General features: G+C 39.8%; 1 non-coding gene across 1 annotated transcript; it reads right to left on the reverse strand.

The window, feature by feature from the left end:
* Positions 1 to 582: 582 nt before the first annotated feature.
* On the reverse strand, positions 583 to 685 carry LOC115526173. The gene has a single exon (XR_003972566.1). It is a non-coding gene; the product is annotated as a U6 spliceosomal RNA (small nuclear RNA).
* Positions 686 to 16,910: the final 16,225 nt, after the last annotated feature.

A 16,910-nucleotide genomic window follows, 5' to 3' on the forward strand; every position in this document is an offset into this window, starting at 1 on the left:
CCAACACTATGTTAAACAACAGCGGTGAGAGTGGACATTAATTTTTTTTTTTTCAGTTTATATATTTACTGAGAGAGAGAGAGCAAGTGTGATTGGGGAAGGGTCAGAGAGGAGGGAGACAGAGAAGCCCAAGCAGGCTTTGCACTGTCAGTGCAGAGCCCCATGCAGGGCTCTATCCGACGAACTGTGAGATCATGACCTGAGCTCAGATCAAGAGTCAAATGCTTAACTGACTGAGCGACCCAGGTACTCCCCTGGTAATTTTTTATTGGATGCCAGTCATTGTGAGTTTTACCTTGATATGTGCTCTACATTTCTTTTTTTTTTTCAATATATTAAATTTATTGTCAAATTGGTTTTCATACAACACCCAGTGCTCATCCCAAAAGGTGCCCTCCTCAATTCCCATCACCCACCCTCCCCTACCCTCCCTCCCACTCCCCATCAACCCTCAGTTTGTTCTCAGTTTTTAAGAGTCTCTTATGCTTTGGGTCTCTCCCACTCTAACCTCTTTTTTTTTTTTTCCTTCCCCTCCCCCATGGGTTCCTGTTAAGTTTCTCAGGATCCACTTAAGAGTGAAAAAAAAATATGGAACACTTCACGAATTTGCATGTCATCCTTGCACAGGAGCCATGCTAATCTTCTCTGTATCGTTCCAATTTTAGTATATGTGCTGCCGAAGCGTGTGCTCTACATTTCTATAAATATTTTTGTACTTTGTTCCAGGGCGCAGTTACATTTTGTGAAAACAGTTTGATTTGGGGGGGTCTTGCTTTTATGATTTATTAAGTGAGATCAGAACTGGCTCAGTATAGGTCTGATTATTCCCCACTACCAAGATGACATCTTTCTGAGTACTCTACCTACTGCTTTGTGAATCATGAGGTTCCCAGTGTGAATTCTGGGTGCAAACACTATTCTGTCTCTGTATGGGTGCTTGGTACTCTTTCTCTTCCTTTCCAGGAGATTCTGTCCCTGGTCTAAGGCAGTTTCCTCAAATGAATTTTCTAGCTAGTACTCAAGTGAAAATTCAAGGGAAACTCTGCAGATCATCAGGTATCTCTGTCTAGAAAGCTCTTTTTCTCTCCAGTATTTTTTCCTGTGACCTCTAGCCATCTTGTTCACTGCACACTTACAGCTCCGCCTCAAGTCAGGGAATCACCCAGGCTCCACCTGTGTTCCCCTTTCTTGCACTACAGCCTGGAATCCCTCGTAAGACAGTATGCCGGGATAATCACAGGACTCGCCTCATTTGTCTCCTTTCTTTCAGAAGTTGATATTCTTCATTTCCTGATATCCCGTGTCTTGAAAACCATTGTTTCATATATTTTCTTCACTTATTAATTGTTTAATGTGGAAATGTAAATCTGATCCTGTTACCCCACCTCAGCCAGAAGTGTAATTCAGTTTCCAGCATATTTATTTGGAGAAGAATATACTTCTTCATAGGTACTATTCACTATTAGGAAAGAAAGGGGGGGGGAGGAAAGAAGGAAGGAAGGAAGGAAGGAAGGAAGGAAGGAAGGAAGGAAAGAAAGAAAGAAAGAAAGAAAGAAAGAAAGAAAAAGAAAACGAAAGAAAGAAAGAAAGGAAAACTTGGTTTTAAATAAATCTTATAGAAAGAGATTATTGGGGGGCCCCTGGGTGGCTCAGTCAGTTAAGCATCTGACTTTAGCTCAGGTTGTGCTCTCATGGTTCGTGGGCCCGAGTCCTGTGTCAGGCTCTGTGCTGACAGCTCAGAGCCTAGACCCGGCTTCCCATTCTGTGTGTGTGTCTCTCTCTGCCCCTCCCCCTGCTCATGCTCTGTCTCTGTCTCAAAAATAAATAAACATTTAACAAAAAGAGAGAGAGATTGTTGGGAGGTAGCAAAATGAGGAAAAAAAGAATAGTGTAGAGTTCTTGATGAAGCTAATTTTTTTCATTTAAATGTCAGTTCCTTATGCTAAAGTATATATTTGCTACTTTGTGTGTTAAAAAGACTTTCATCTGGTTTTGTTTTTTACCTTGTAAAATTAAAACTTGCTTATCTTCCAACTAAAAAACATACTGGCTTATCAAATTCTAAAGTCTGGAAAGGAGTGGTAAATTTTGGGACTAAAAACAGGTGAACTTCAGATGGCTGGGAAATAATTGATTTTTAAAAAATGTTTATTTATTTTGCATGCACACAGGCAAGCAGGGGAGGGGCAGAGAGCAAGGAAGAGAGAATCCCAAGCAGGCTCCACAGTGTCGCACTGTTAGCACAAAGCCTAACAAGATCTTGGCTTGATCTCAAGAACCATGAGATCATGACCTGAGCGGAAATCAAGAGTCAGATGCTTAACCAACTGAGCCACCCAGGTGCCCCTTGATTTCTAAGGTGGCAAACAAAAAACTGTGAGCTCTTTGAATGTTGAGAGTGTATCTTCATTAAACATTTTGTTTCCAGTATCCAGAACATAGCTGCTGTCAGTATATGCTTATTGAATGAATGAATGAATGAATGAATGAATTTGATGTCTAACCACATAGTACCTAAGGACTGCTGGTCTGGCTGGCCCAGGAATTTTCCAGTGTAGCCCTCTTCTTAATTGATCTGGTTCATTAAAGTGGAAACAGTGAGACTAATTGGCTTTGACACAGGCTAATTTCCCCAAGTCAGTGATGTGGCTGTCACACACACTGTAAATAAGCTGATACGCAAGGCACCTGAGGCACGGGACCTAATCAGTTGGCAGGATCTTGGACTATGACAACCTAGACAGGGATAGAAGAAACAGTATAGCATTAACTGGTGAATCTGCCAAAATTTGGGAACAAAGACACAAAGAACTGACTGGGAAGATACCTGCCCTATGGAATATAGTCCTGGCTGCTCTCTAGAATCACTTGAGTTGTGGTTTTTTTTTCTTTTTAATATTTATTTATTTATTGGGAGAGTGCAAGCGGAGGAGGGACAGGGGGGTGCAGAGGATCTGAAGTGGGCTGTCTGCTGACAGGCCGACAGCAGCGACCCCGATATGGGGCTAGAATCACAAACCTCAAGATCATGACTTGAGCCGAAGTCGGATGCTCCACCAACTGAGCCACCCAGGTGCTCCTTTGAGTTGTTTTTATAATATACAGATACTAAACCCTATACCCAGAAATTCAGCCTCAATTACTCTGAAGTGGGGAAGGAAATTTGAATATTTGTAAAGCTCTTCAGGAATTTCATCATATAGCTAGGGTTACAAATTCCTGTGTCAAGCCAAGAAATTAATAATCCCCATCTTTTTACCTTTGTTAGTCTCTCCCATTCAAAAGGTGTCCTATTCTCCAGCAAGATGCTACCAGTAAGAGTTATGCATTAGAAAAATGCCAAGTCAGATGTTAGCAGATGTGAAACTCCCTTTATTTTGGTATCGGTGCCCATTTTCCTTTTCCAAGCCTCTATTTCTGTTCTGCAGGAGGAGAATATAATTCAGTGTAATGAGGTAAGCATCTGTCTAATTTAGTATATCTGTAATCATATTCAGGTCAAACCATTTCAATCACTATCCAGTTCAAAATCCTTTCTCCAAACTGCCTTTACTCCCTACTCTTACTGAATTTCCAGGGAAGAAATCTCATGCTTGACTTTTGTGAAAGCAGCAGGGAGATGAAGTCAGGGTGAGTGAGCTGACTGGTAACAGACCGGTGGGGCAGACAACTGAAGAGCTAATTCCAACTGCCAATGTCATCACCCCATCTGGTTGTGGGCATCTTCTTGTTGGCTCCGCAATCCCTGAATTTTCCTAGCTTTATCCCCAGATTCACTTCTGCTTTATCCCCAGAGTGCTGGTCTACGCTGAATCTCTGCTTGTGGGGTTCCTTCATGACTACCCAACCTTTTTTTTTTTTTTTAATGTTTATTTACTTTTGAGATGGAGGGAGACAGTGTGTGAGTGGGGATGGGCAGAAAGAGAGGGAGACACAGAATCTGAAGCAGGCTCCAGGCTCCAAGCTGTCAGCACAGGGCCCAATGCAGGGCTTGAATTCATGAATGGTGAGATCATGACCTGAGCCAAAGTTGGATGCCCATTGAACTGAGCCACCCAGGCACCCCAACTACCCAACCTTTTTAAGGCTCGAGGCAAATGGAGGTCCACATATCTTAAGTCTATATATTTAAAAGTTATAAATCAGATCAATACATTGCTAAATGAAATACGTTCTATCCTCCTAACTTGAAACATATACTTTGTAAGGACACATCAGAAAAATATATATAAACCTGAGAGTTAGCAAAATATCACTTGACTACAACTGAGTTTAATTTGTATTGTACACGCCAGAGCATTCTCTTGATGGGATGGCAATGTTTGGATGAGTAATAGTTCAGAAATTAGTATATATTGGTTTCCTGGAATCCAAATTTTTGGCCATCATTTCAAGTAAAGTCACTAATTATGGTGATATAATCAAAATTTTCACACATAACTTGTTTTCTTGTGTTCACTAATGAACACATGGATTAAAAAGTAAAATGTAACTATATCCAAACTATAAAATTTGGGTAAGGTTTTAAGAAAATTTAAAGTAAGTGTAAACAAATAAAATTGTTTTGCCTAGATTGTTAAGTAAGTAAGATTTCTTCTAAAATATTTAAAATCATTGGGACGCCTGGGTGGCTCAGTGGGTTAGGCATCCAACTCTTGGTTTCGGCTCAGGTCATGATCTCGCGGTTTGTGTGTTTGAGCCCCACATAGGCTCCATGCTGACAGTGCAGAGCCTGCTTGGGATTCCCTCCCTCCCTCTCTCTCTGCCCCTCCCCCGCTCACTCTCTCTTTCTCTCTTGCAAAAATAAGTCAACTTAAACACTTTTTTTAATATTTAAAATTATCTATTAAGATTAAAAGGCAAACTACACAGTACAATGAATATCAATTCATTTTTTCACAAAATTTTATATCAAAGTGATTCATCGACACTATAAATTTCAAAATTTTAATTCTTAGTAAATATTTCTATACAAACAGAACTATTTGTAATTCTAGCATTGAATGCCCATGAAATTGCCAATATAAAGGAAAGTGATTGCGCTTCATGCCTGTTACACTAGACCTACACTATACATGCACGTAAGGATAATATGAATAATACTGTAGCTAATTCTCAGATACCAGGTTAACTGTTGAAAATCGTGAGCACTGGGTAGTGTATGGAAACCAATTTGACAATAATTATATAAAAAATAATAATAAAAATAAAATAAATAAAAATGGGATGCTTAAAAATAAATAAATAAGCCAGTTATATCTCTTTGGTTTTTCTGGGTAATTGTGACTTAATTGAATGTAGTATTTTCAGGAAACGTGATCCATTAACTGTATATGCTTATATATATATATATATATATATATATTTTATTTTTCATTCAAGAAAAAAAAAAGAAAATAGTGGGCAAATTCATGAGCACCTCTGCAAGTACAAAAAATAAAATAAAGAGAACAAAGAAAACGGACAGTTGGCACCATAAGGGAATTGTTATTTCATTATAAAAGACACTTCTGAATTCACACTATTTGAGAGGAAGGATTTACAAGTTAATTAATTTGGTTTTTTCCTCCCCAAAGTGTTGTCACCAAATGCATGGCTGAAATCCTCCCCATGCTCCCAAGCAGCATCGACACAAGCGCAGTCCACAAAACTCTGGGCTTTGGACACAATTGCCTTTTGTTTAGAGGATCTAAGGGAGTGGAGAAGCTTTCCCTGGGGCCTGAATAGTGTCAGTCGGAGAGCAAATATTTAGGGTTTGACGTTGGTCTGTGCCGCCTCTGACCTTGGATCCTGAGTGGCAGCAGCACCATGTATTCTTCAGCAAATGCACTTGTTGGTGATCAGCAGAGCCCTGTAAAGATGGGGTCCAGGACAGGGGTCCCTCTTGCCGAGACTAAGCGTGGTCCTGGAACCTTTGCTTCCTGTGTGTCTGGGCAAAGAGGATTTGCGGAGCCAGCTGACCTGTGCTTCCAACCATCTTATTGGACCTCTGGGGCCCTGGGAAGCGTAGACTGCTTATTAGAACCGTCTTGGCTCTGTGGAACACTGGGAGGTAATTTGTGGCCATTCCTGGCTTGTTCTGCCCTCTTTCTGATCCCACTGCTTGTGTCCAAAGCCCGCTGGTGTCTTCTGCCCGTGCCCTGGCAGCTTTGGACGTGCCCACGGGTTCTGCTGGTACCAGTCTCTATGTTCAGATGTATCCCTGAACTTCACAGGCTATTCTCTGGGGATCCTCTTTATAGGAAACCATGGCAAATGCTCCCCTTTCTCAAGAGTGTGAGGATGTGGAAAGAACAAGGCTTCCAACCCTAACACTCCAAGATCTCTTTAAGTCTCCCCAGTCTTTCTCTTGTATCACTCTGCACACCACCCTCTAGCGGCGGAGTGAGGCATCTAGTTCACTTCTGAGTCACTCCATTGTTTTTGTCTCACGCCTGACTGGTCTTCACTGAGCCTACACATCTGTCCTTGTGTCCGGTCTCTGACCCAGGAAGGAGTTCATAGCAAGGGGAAGAAAGTAAGACGTGTAGATTGCCATTTTGAAATCATCCCGGGACTGTTCACCAGCTGGCTGTGGTGAACTAGGCTTTATGCCACATTGCAGGTTGGAGGACATCACTTTTTTCATGACTTTAATGACTTCTTTTTGCCCGCGGGTATAACATCAGGTTGACTCCAGGCTGTGAACCTGGAGTTCACAAAGACTTTCAGAAATCTCTGCCGTGTACTGCTAGACAATTCAGGTATCTTAATTTTCTGTCAGTCTTAGTGTCTTTAAACTACAAAATGCTTGCCTCCTTTTAAACTCAAAATGAAGTTTATAAAGTTTGTTTCAAATGAGCTTCAAAGAGGGAAAACCAAGTATTTTTATAAAATAATTTTTAGACAGCTCCCACTTACATACTTAACTCTATTTCATAATACTAATTCCCTTAAATGAAATAGTATTTCTTATACCAAGCACAGCTGGCCCTCTGAAATGCATTGTAGATAATTCCACTTGGTATCTGCTATGTTTGTAATTTACTGGGTCTGCCAAATGCTGACAAAATAAATCATGTTAGCTGACTCCCAGTGGGGTGTTCTTCTTCAGTTCAGACTGGGCAGCTATCTCCATCTTTCCATCATATGTAGTTAACATCTTCTGTGCTTTGTGCATTTGTAAACAGTATTTTATTTAGAACTTTATAAATCATAAGAATGATGTAATTTTAAACATTGCAGTTCACAACCCATAATAACAGAGTCGGGAAAAAGAGAAAGAAAAATATCTGTTTTTGTTTGTTTGTTGGCTTGTTGGTTTGCTTATTGGTTTGTGTTTTGGGGGTTTTTTGAGGGTGAGAGTGGAGAAGGTTTCTAATGAAGCTCTCGCATGCATCTGGAAAATTCTTACAGCTGAAAGGTTGGCTGTTTCTCAGCCATGGAGCTGAAAAAGGTTTCCTTGCACTGAGAGAAAATGGCAATGCGAGGAAAGTCAAGGAAGAATGAAACCCTACTTCTTTTCTGTTTGATGTTATGCAGGTTTTAAAAACATGTTACAAAGAAAGATCCTGCCAGGAGTTCTGGGATCTTATGTTGATATAAATTTTAGCAATATGGCTCAGATGAGACCTTGAGAGTGATTTCATGAATTCGTTCTTCCAAAGAAACTCATTGCCATCTAGGGTGTGCCAGGCTCTGTGCTCCATTCTTGGGACCCAAAGTTGAACTAGACATGTTCCCTGTCCACAGAACGTCTTGATATTCTCTTGTTGAGACCCCTGCATTCCACAGGCCTCAAATTAGGTAACTCAAATTTATCAATTTGTCCAAGAATGGTCATTCTATAGAGAGTTGACTCATCCTAAACAAACCAGAACAGTATGTATATATTCATGGTAAGAAATATATATATTCTAGTCAGTATTTGCCATGTATAAAAAGATGCTGACATCTAAACATCTAATTGGCTTGTGCCCAGCATTGAGCTAGGTACAGTTATCTCATTTAATGCAAACTACATATTAATCATATAAGATCGGTGTTATTGTACTCATTTTGTGTGATGCAGAACTGGAAGCTAGAAGATGGGAAGTTGCTCAAGGTCATACGGTTAGCATAGGGTGAAGCCCAGATTCCAGCAGGCCTGCCTGATTTCAGAGACCTTCCAATGTTATGATCTTGATCTCATTTAATGGTATAAAAGCCTGTCTTTGGTTCTTAGGTCAGTAGCACTTTATTCTTTCTATTTATTATGGATGTCAATCACTTAATGAATCTATGTTTCCCAAATAAATATTTTTTTTATTTTTTTTAACGTTTATTTATTTTTGAGACAGAGAGAGACAGAGCATGAATGGGGGAGGGTCAGAGAGAGAGGGAGACACAGAATCTGAAACAGGCTCCAGGCTCTGAGCTGTCAGCACAGAGCCCGACGCAGGGCTCGAACTCACAGACTGTGAGATCATGACCTGAGCCGAAGTCGGATGCTTAACCAACTGAGCCACCCAGGCACCCCCCAAATAAATATTTTTAAAAATTGGCTGCGATGTTTTCCATTTTGTTTCTTCACCATGAATGGAGCAGAAATTTTCCCAGTTTGGGGAACCATCTGCTAGGATCTAAACATGACACAAGTTGATTATTTCATCATGGTCTCATTGAGAAAAAAGAAAGAAACCATAACACTTCTCTTTCTTCCCTTCCTCCATCTTTCCCTCTCTTTTTTCTTATCATCTCCTTTCCTTTGAGCCCTTTATTCCTATTTAAAAGTACCATATATTCAGCCCAATTCACTCATATCTTAGTGGGAAGAAACATATGTGTATGGAGAATTATCAGGAAATACGCATTATACAATAAGAGAAATATAGCCAAAATATGGGTCCAGCCCAGAAGAGAGTATGGTTAACTCTATCCTGAAGACGGTGGGGCCACGGAATCTTTCACCCAGAAGACGCTTGATGTTGATGCTTGAAAAATGAAGAGGCAAGAGGAAGAGCAGCTCAGGGAGAGAGCACAGAGTATGAAAAGCCCTGATGTGTCTTTGTTGGCTACAGATTCCTGTACCAGTGACTACTCAGTGCAATATTAAGAAGAGGAAGGGAGATGCAGAAAGGTGGAGCCGAGCAAGTATTGTGTTGATATTGGCAAAGTGTGGTTTCCACAGACAAGTGTCCTGCTGCTCCGAGCATTGTTAGAGTGGAAGGTGAGGCAGCTGCAGGGATGGCACCGAGCCAGTCAGTGTAGATGGAATGACTTCTCTCTCTCCTGGAAATTATGATACTAAATACTTCATTTTTTTTAATGTTTATTTTTTTTGACAGAGAGAAAGAGAGAGTGTGTGTGCGTGTGCAACTGGGGAAGGGACAGAGAGAGAGGGAGACAGAGGATCCGAAGGGGGCTCTGTGCTGACAGCAGAGAGCCCGATGTGGGGGCTCCAACTCATGAACCACAAGATCATGACCGGAGCTGAAGTCAGATGCTGAACCGACTGAGCCACCCAGGTGGTTTTTCTCAGTACTTTTCCTGTTTGTTGTAAAAGCCATGTGACATGATACAAATTATTTTCTTGGAAATCTTTAATGCAAGGAGAGTGGGGTCTATGTGATGATTTAGACCAACCCGTAATGACAGGGATGAGGCCCGCCTCTCCTGAAGCACATAGCTGCACAATGTCAGAGTTCTGTCAACATCAAGGAGGGAGGAAATCGCTGCTGGGCAGGCATTCAACTATGTCTGCTACAGAGCGAATGAAAAATGAAAGGACAAGGTGATTGACTTTGCAGTTAAGTACAGATACTTAATTGGTACTCCTGTACTAATGAAGAAGGAGCATTGCATATTTTCTCTCTTTGTTAGTACCATCCACATCATTATAGGTCATATATAATGGTCTGTAGAGAAGTTTTGTTAGTTTTTGTTTTGTTTTGTCACATCTTTATCATTTTCAAAACAGTGCTTTATAAAAGTGCTTTGAAATATCTATCCATCATCTGCAAGGTGCAGGAGATTTTAAATTGGCCTTGATTCATTCGATATCGGAATACATATAGAAGGCAAGGGATTTGTTTTCTTGTGAAAGTAGTCTTTTCTAAAATCAAAGATGGTAAATGAAAATGTTTCTTCTGGAACAACAAAATAGAAGCCACCAGAGATCCTGGATGATCTCAGGGAAAGCCACCTACCTAGTCTGGACCTCTTGATCATCACTGGACTATTAGAAAAAATTCTATCTTCTTTGAGGCACTGCATTTTAGAGTCTATTTATTATTATTTAAAAAATTTTTTTAATTTTTTTTTTTTGAGAGACAGAGAGACAGAGCACAAGTGAGGGAGGGGCAGAGAGAGAGTAGGAGACGCGGAATCCAAAGCAGGCTCCAGGTCTGAGCTGTCAGCACAGAGCACAACGTGGGGCTCGAACTCACAAACCGTGAGATCATGACCTGAGCCGAAGTCAGAGGTTTGACTGAGCCACCCAGGTGCCCTTAGAGGCTAGTTATTACAACAGTCTATCCTAACATACTCGTTACCTTTTTTGAAGAGGGACCAAATCTTCCAGTTTTGTCACAAGAACCTGAAATTTAGAATTTTGTATAAAATCTACAGGTATCTCTCTTTTTTTAAAGGTTGCTTGTTAATTCAATATTATTTGAAGCCCTGTTTAGGGAAAAACCACATGTCCACACATCACCACTACCTCTTTGGCGTGGCTTCTTGCCTTCAACACTTCTTGGCTTTATGACTGGCTGCTTGTGTGTTTTGACTCTACCACAGATGCAACAATATTTGCAGGGAGGCAGAGAGGGGATCCCTGGCCAATATTTGAAAAGAGAGGATGAATGGTAGGTTGTGGACTCTCTATGTCCCTTATTTGGTACTTTATAAAGAAATTAATTTATTAGGTGAAAGTACTACAGAACATCCAGCTCCTCAAATCAAGGATGTAGTAGTAGATGATGGCAAACGGAAGGACAGCCTACAGAGGACTGCCGAGGGGATTAGATGGGTTAACACGTGTAAGGACTTAAAACAGTGCTGGAAAACAGTAAACACACACTTAATGCTGGGTGTTAGTGTTATGCAACTTGCCCAAGGTCACAGCTAGTCAGCTGAGGAGTGCATGGACCTCCTAAACAGACTTTTCATGTTTCAACTTGTTCAAAATTTTTGTCATTTTGCTCTGTGTTCTCGAAATTTCCGTTACTTTATCTTCTATATGACTAATTCTATCTTTAATCAGGTTCATTATTTAGTTCACTTTTTAATTGAGGTGTGGGGTTTTTTGGGCAATCATATTTTTAATTACCAAGAATTTTTCTAGTGTCCTGGTAACTCAGTTTGTGATGGCAACCTGTTCATATATTATGGACGTAATATCCTTTCTGTTCTAAGGACACTAACAAATTATTTTTTTAAGGTCTCTTTCATTTCCTGCATTATTTCTATTTCATTTTTCCAAGGTCATCTATTCTGTTTGCTCATCTGGTCCTTTTCCTTACTTGTATTGGGTTTCCTCAAATATCTAATGATCTTACATTGGTCATTCACATTTACGAGTGAAGGTTTAGGTTGACTTGTATGGAGACTTAGCATGATTTTCCTCTGTAGGTGTGTGAGTCTTTTTTCCCCAGCAGACTTCTCCTAGGGGTTGACTGCATGCTTTGTATAAGTGCCCTGGTTGTATTGACAGTCTTTTGGGTTCATGGATATAAAGCAGACAGGCAGCCTGAAGATATCCTCCAATTACCACAAAGGAGGACTTTGGCTATGGAAGGCTTCAGTACATTTCTTTCCAGTCTCTTTCTGGGTGGAAGGGGAAAGGGGACGGTCTTAGGTTACTTTCAGCTCTACTTCTCTTTCTGGGCCCTGTTTAGAAGACTTTTCCAAGCAGATAACCTACATTCTTAAATTATCAGGATTTATCCTGTGGATAAACATTACTCTTCCACATGCAGTTTTCTTGTTAATACATGCTGGTTGTCCGTGTTACTCATCTTTATTGATGCCAAATTTCTCTTACTATGGTTTATTCCACTCTATTGTTCAGATTCCACCCCCCCCCCTTTTAAATCTTCTTAGAAGTCCTCATAATTTTTCATCCAACGATGGCATGTACATAAAGGTGACACTTTAATGAGCATCACCTATATTTTTTACTTACCCCTTTGTATGACTTTTCATATTTTCTGAATGGATTTTGAAGTGTGTGCTCAGCTTGTTATTTTAATTAGTCTTTTTTTGTAAGTAAGTTTAAAAGTTCCTTTCTCTATTGTCTTCTTTAAATGTTTTTTAGGATTGATTATCTACATGGGTTTACTTTGGAAAGCTGACAGTGAAGAAGTGTATGTTTGCTGACAGCTGATGTATATAATATACAAGAAAACATACCAGGAGTTTTATTTAATTGTACCAATTGTACTTAAGTCTAGGTAGACTGCAGAGTTCCTGGGAGAGCTTCAAGCTCCTCTGAATTGAGAAACAATTTAAAAGATCAGAAGTAGAAGGTTGATTCTTTCTTGATTTACCCAACTGGACCCCTGAGACAATGAGCAGGATCCTGTATTCTGACCCTTCCATCTTCTCCAACCTCAGTCGCTTTGGGTCCTCACTGTGCAACAAAGGAGTGGCTTTGGTGACCCTGGTTCTGACACAACTGTTCAGGGAGTCCCCACCCTACAGCTCACTAGGTGCTGTTGTTATTTGAAGCTACATATCAATGTCTGAGCTACAAAACCTGATCCTCACATGCCATTCATGAATGCCAGAGAGATAAGGAATGTGTGTGTGTGTGTGTGTGTGTGTGTGTGTGTGTGTGGTTTGGGAGGCAAGAAGTGGTTGTAGTCCAACAGTCAATATTTATTGACTATCATGAGCAGGCCTCTGAAGTCATATATGTGGGAATATAACGAGTTCCTAGATACCTTTTCTCCAATGCCCCACCAAGGAGCTGAATTTATATTAAAACCTCTCCCATTCTTGAAAATACAACCTGTTCCGGACTGACTGTTTGTGTCCTCCCCAACCCCAAATTCAGATATTGAAATCGTAACCTCCAATATGATGGTGCTAGGTGGAGCCTCTAGGAGGTGATTCGGTCATGAGGAAGGAGTCCTCCTGAATGGAATTAGTGCCCTCATAAAAGGGACTCCAGAGAGGTCTCTCACCTTCTTCCCACTGTGTGAGGACACAGTGAGAAGTCAGCAGCTTGCAGGCCAGAAGAGAGCCCTCACCAGAACCCCACCATGCTGGCACCCTGATCTTGGACTTCCAGGCTCCAGAACTGTGAGAAATGAATTTCGGTTGTTTATAAGCCATCAGTTTATGATACTTTGTTACAGCAGCCCCATAACACGCAACCTAATTGCTTTTTTAATCGAAAGTTTAAAAATAAAATAGTAATAAATTTTTTTAAGTGGTGTAGAAGGGAACATCTGTACGGTTGAGAAGTAGTGAGTAAAATGACCATCTGGTCCTATTTAAAAATGAGTGTGGCATCTTCACGTAAGGCCCAGCCTTATGTGGCTCTCCTCTGCCACAGAGGTCTCTCTGAGCTTAATGATCGTGCCCCTTTGTCAATAGCAGATGTTTCCGAGTGTAGCCCAATGTGGGTTTGTTTGTTTGCTTATAAATGGTATTCATGTGCTGCTCCACAAATACAGTATGAATGTTAACATTTCCCCTCTTTGTATATGTTTTATAATATAGAGAGTAAAAAGTTAAATAGGAAAAGAAATGTGGAGAGCTTCTCTCCACGTCCTAATAAATCACATTGCCCATTCCTTGTATTCTTTCAGTCAGGTTCATTAAAAGTAACTATATTTAAAATTTTTAATCATGGAAATTAAAAAAATATATATATGTAGGAATATATAAATGAAGGAATAATATGTCTCATGTGTTCACTTAGTTTTAATAAATATCAATTTATGGCAAGTCTTTCTGATGGGCAGGGGGTGGGGAATTCCAATAGGCTTTTATTGAGATAAATTGACAAAAACCAAGATTTTATCAACCATTTTTTTCTGAACCTTATAGACTCAGCAGAGACTCTGGTCCATATATGTGTACACACAACATAATACATCCCAACAAAAACAGAGTTCCACTGGAACACTTGCCAATTAACAAAAGCCAAATTTCCCTGGCTCCAAATGTTTTTAAAATTTTGAGTCCCCACTGTACACTTTTCAGTGGAACTGATCCCTTATGGCTTAGGACATTGGGATTCTATTCCTATTTTTACTGAACAAAAAATACATTTTTCAAATTTTAGCCTTATTTGAAGAAAGGGAAGTGACTTTGTTTTCTCCAGGCACCTCTCCCCTACAATCACTAGTTAAAATACAGTAGAATTTATGGCAAGTCTTATTTTGTCTATACCCTCCATATCTCCCTCACTCAAATTATTTTGAAGCAGATTCCAGACGTATATTATGGAATATAATGCATTATACTCCATTTAATTAACATAAAGGAAAATGAGTGAAAGAAGAAATAGAGAGAAGGAAAAAGAAGAATGGAAGGAAGGAACCAACAAACAAACTAATGGAAGAAGGAAGGTATGAAGGAGGTAGGGAGGGAAAAACATAGTTCAGTGATTATTTTATTCCTGTGAATGTAAATTCATATCAAGTAACAAAAGTTTGGTCTGGTGCAAGTTAATTTGCTTTATTTTGGAAATGATCCCAGTTAATGAGTGTTTACCTTCAAAGAGTTCAGTTCTGCTGCAAACCCATTGACCCCATGCCCATGTACTTCAAACACTTTTAGGTGGAATTCAGATTCTGTAGGATCATTTGATCCTACCCAGATGGTGGACATTATGGAACCAGAACCACCGTACTCCAGTTTCCTTGCCACTTAAAACAAACAAAATAAAACTCTGCATTTTTCTGCCCTTTGGTTTTATTTTGTCTTGTTTTCACTTTGGCTATAAAGACAGAAAAAATGTACAGCTACAGAGATTAAATACCAGCACATAGCAACAATCAAATTTCACCTGTAGGAGAATAATCAGGTAACTTTCCTACAACTTCAGACACAGACAAGCATTTCCTGAGCTCACTAATACAAGACCCCATTCTGAAGACATGGGTTTATTTTGTGCTGAGGCCAAGGCTATTTTGCTAACTGACCTTGGACTCTGCTGACCTCCAGAGGGAGCCCTGTTGCAGCCAGATCTGAGGCTCATCTGTGAAAGGGCCAAAATTAATTTTGCTTCAAATGCCAAGACAATGTTTATGGAGTGAGGCAATATTTCTGATAACCAAGACCCGAATGTTGATGTTCAATGGATTAAAGATCAATGGTGGCAATTTCAGAGTGTGAGCACCTTGAATGGGTAAGCAGTTTGGTGCTATGCCAGTGTCGCCTCCTCAATTCGTAGAGAGGAACAAGCGTTCAAGCAGAACAACCTCTAATAAAACCATTTGCATCTCCCATGTTTTAACAAATAGCAATTATGGGAATCCAGCCAACTGTGCTACCTGAGAAATTCTTTGAGCTAAAAACATACAGTGACTTAGAGTAACACAACTCTAGACAGCCACAAAAGCCTGCCTTGATGAGCTTTATGATAAGCATGTTACATAAGCCATTGTGAGAGCCTGAAACTCTACATTCTCGTCCACAATGTCTTTGATGGAAGGAAGCGTGATCTTAAAAAAAAAATCTACCATGGAATGTTATAAAGGAGCGGAGGATCTGTTATTTAAAATCAATAGAAATTCTAAAGTCGTAACACTAGTTCATGAGTATTGAACTAAAATGGCCATGTAATAATCCCTGCAGTGCTTTGGGGGTTGTAGTGAGGCTCTGGCCAGGGCTTCATGGTTTTCGTGTTTGCATGTTAGGGGTCTTTTATCCTATTCTTTGAGGATAAGAGTGATAAATGTAATACTGCTGCTTTTTACTTATACTTGTCATTCAAAGCACTCTGAACACTTTCAAAGAATAGATATACACTATCATAAACACTTTTGAAACAAGGCAGGTTATTAATTAAATAACTCACTTGCATACTAATGTCCAAGGCATATGTTCCTGCTTCTTAAATATGGTTCAACTGAAAAAAGAAAACTTGCCTATAAACTTAGGACCATTCATATTATTTAACCAAGCACTATGCTTTCTGAGCTATAAGTTCTAATCATAAAATATCATTTTTCCCAGTATCCATTCCAAACGCAGTCATTGAGAAGATCAATTATTTACCTATAACATTCCATTCAACAGTGGCATCTTTTTGACATCACAGCGAGTTGGTAAGGGAATAAGCTCGAGTTTCATAGAAATTCTAACTCATCTTTAATCAAATTGCAAGTAAAAAATGCCAAATATTATTCACTTGTTTTTTGACCCAACCAGACTTCACTTTCTACACTCTGACTCTTTGCTTTTATTTACAAGCAAAAAGCAAAGTATAATATGCCCATTATGAGCTACTAACTTGGTAGTGTTTCTGAAAAATAAGGGTATGGTTTATTATAACTGATTCTAACTATGGTTGATAGAGCTGATATTATTTTACATATTCCTATTAGATATTACTTTCAGCTATCCTGGCTTTTTTCCAGTGGAAATTGGTTAGTCAAAACAGAGTCTCCTCCCAGAGCAGAAATGTGACTCGATATGCTGTGTAAGAACCCAGGAGTCTCTGTAACTCAAGTAATCAACCACAGGGTCACTGCCCAGGGCTGACTCAATAATGCACAACAGTGGGACATAGAGGAACCAGGCAGTAAGTCTCCCCGGGGATTGTCCCTATTCCCTAATGTTGTGGCACTGGAAACTAAATTTAAAGCATTCTTGTTTTTGGTGTCATCAGCCCTCAGGAGAGATATAATGAATGAAAGAATGAGCAAAGCAGACTATTTAAGCAGGTTATGCATGTTTACCTGGACAAGAGGACTTTATAAATATTCCATCTA

The sequence above is a fragment of the Lynx canadensis genome, chromosome A1 (assembly GCF_007474595.2).
Source record: "Lynx canadensis isolate LIC74 chromosome A1, mLynCan4.pri.v2, whole genome shotgun sequence".
Classification (NCBI taxonomy): Eukaryota; Metazoa; Chordata; class Mammalia; order Carnivora; family Felidae; genus Lynx; species Lynx canadensis.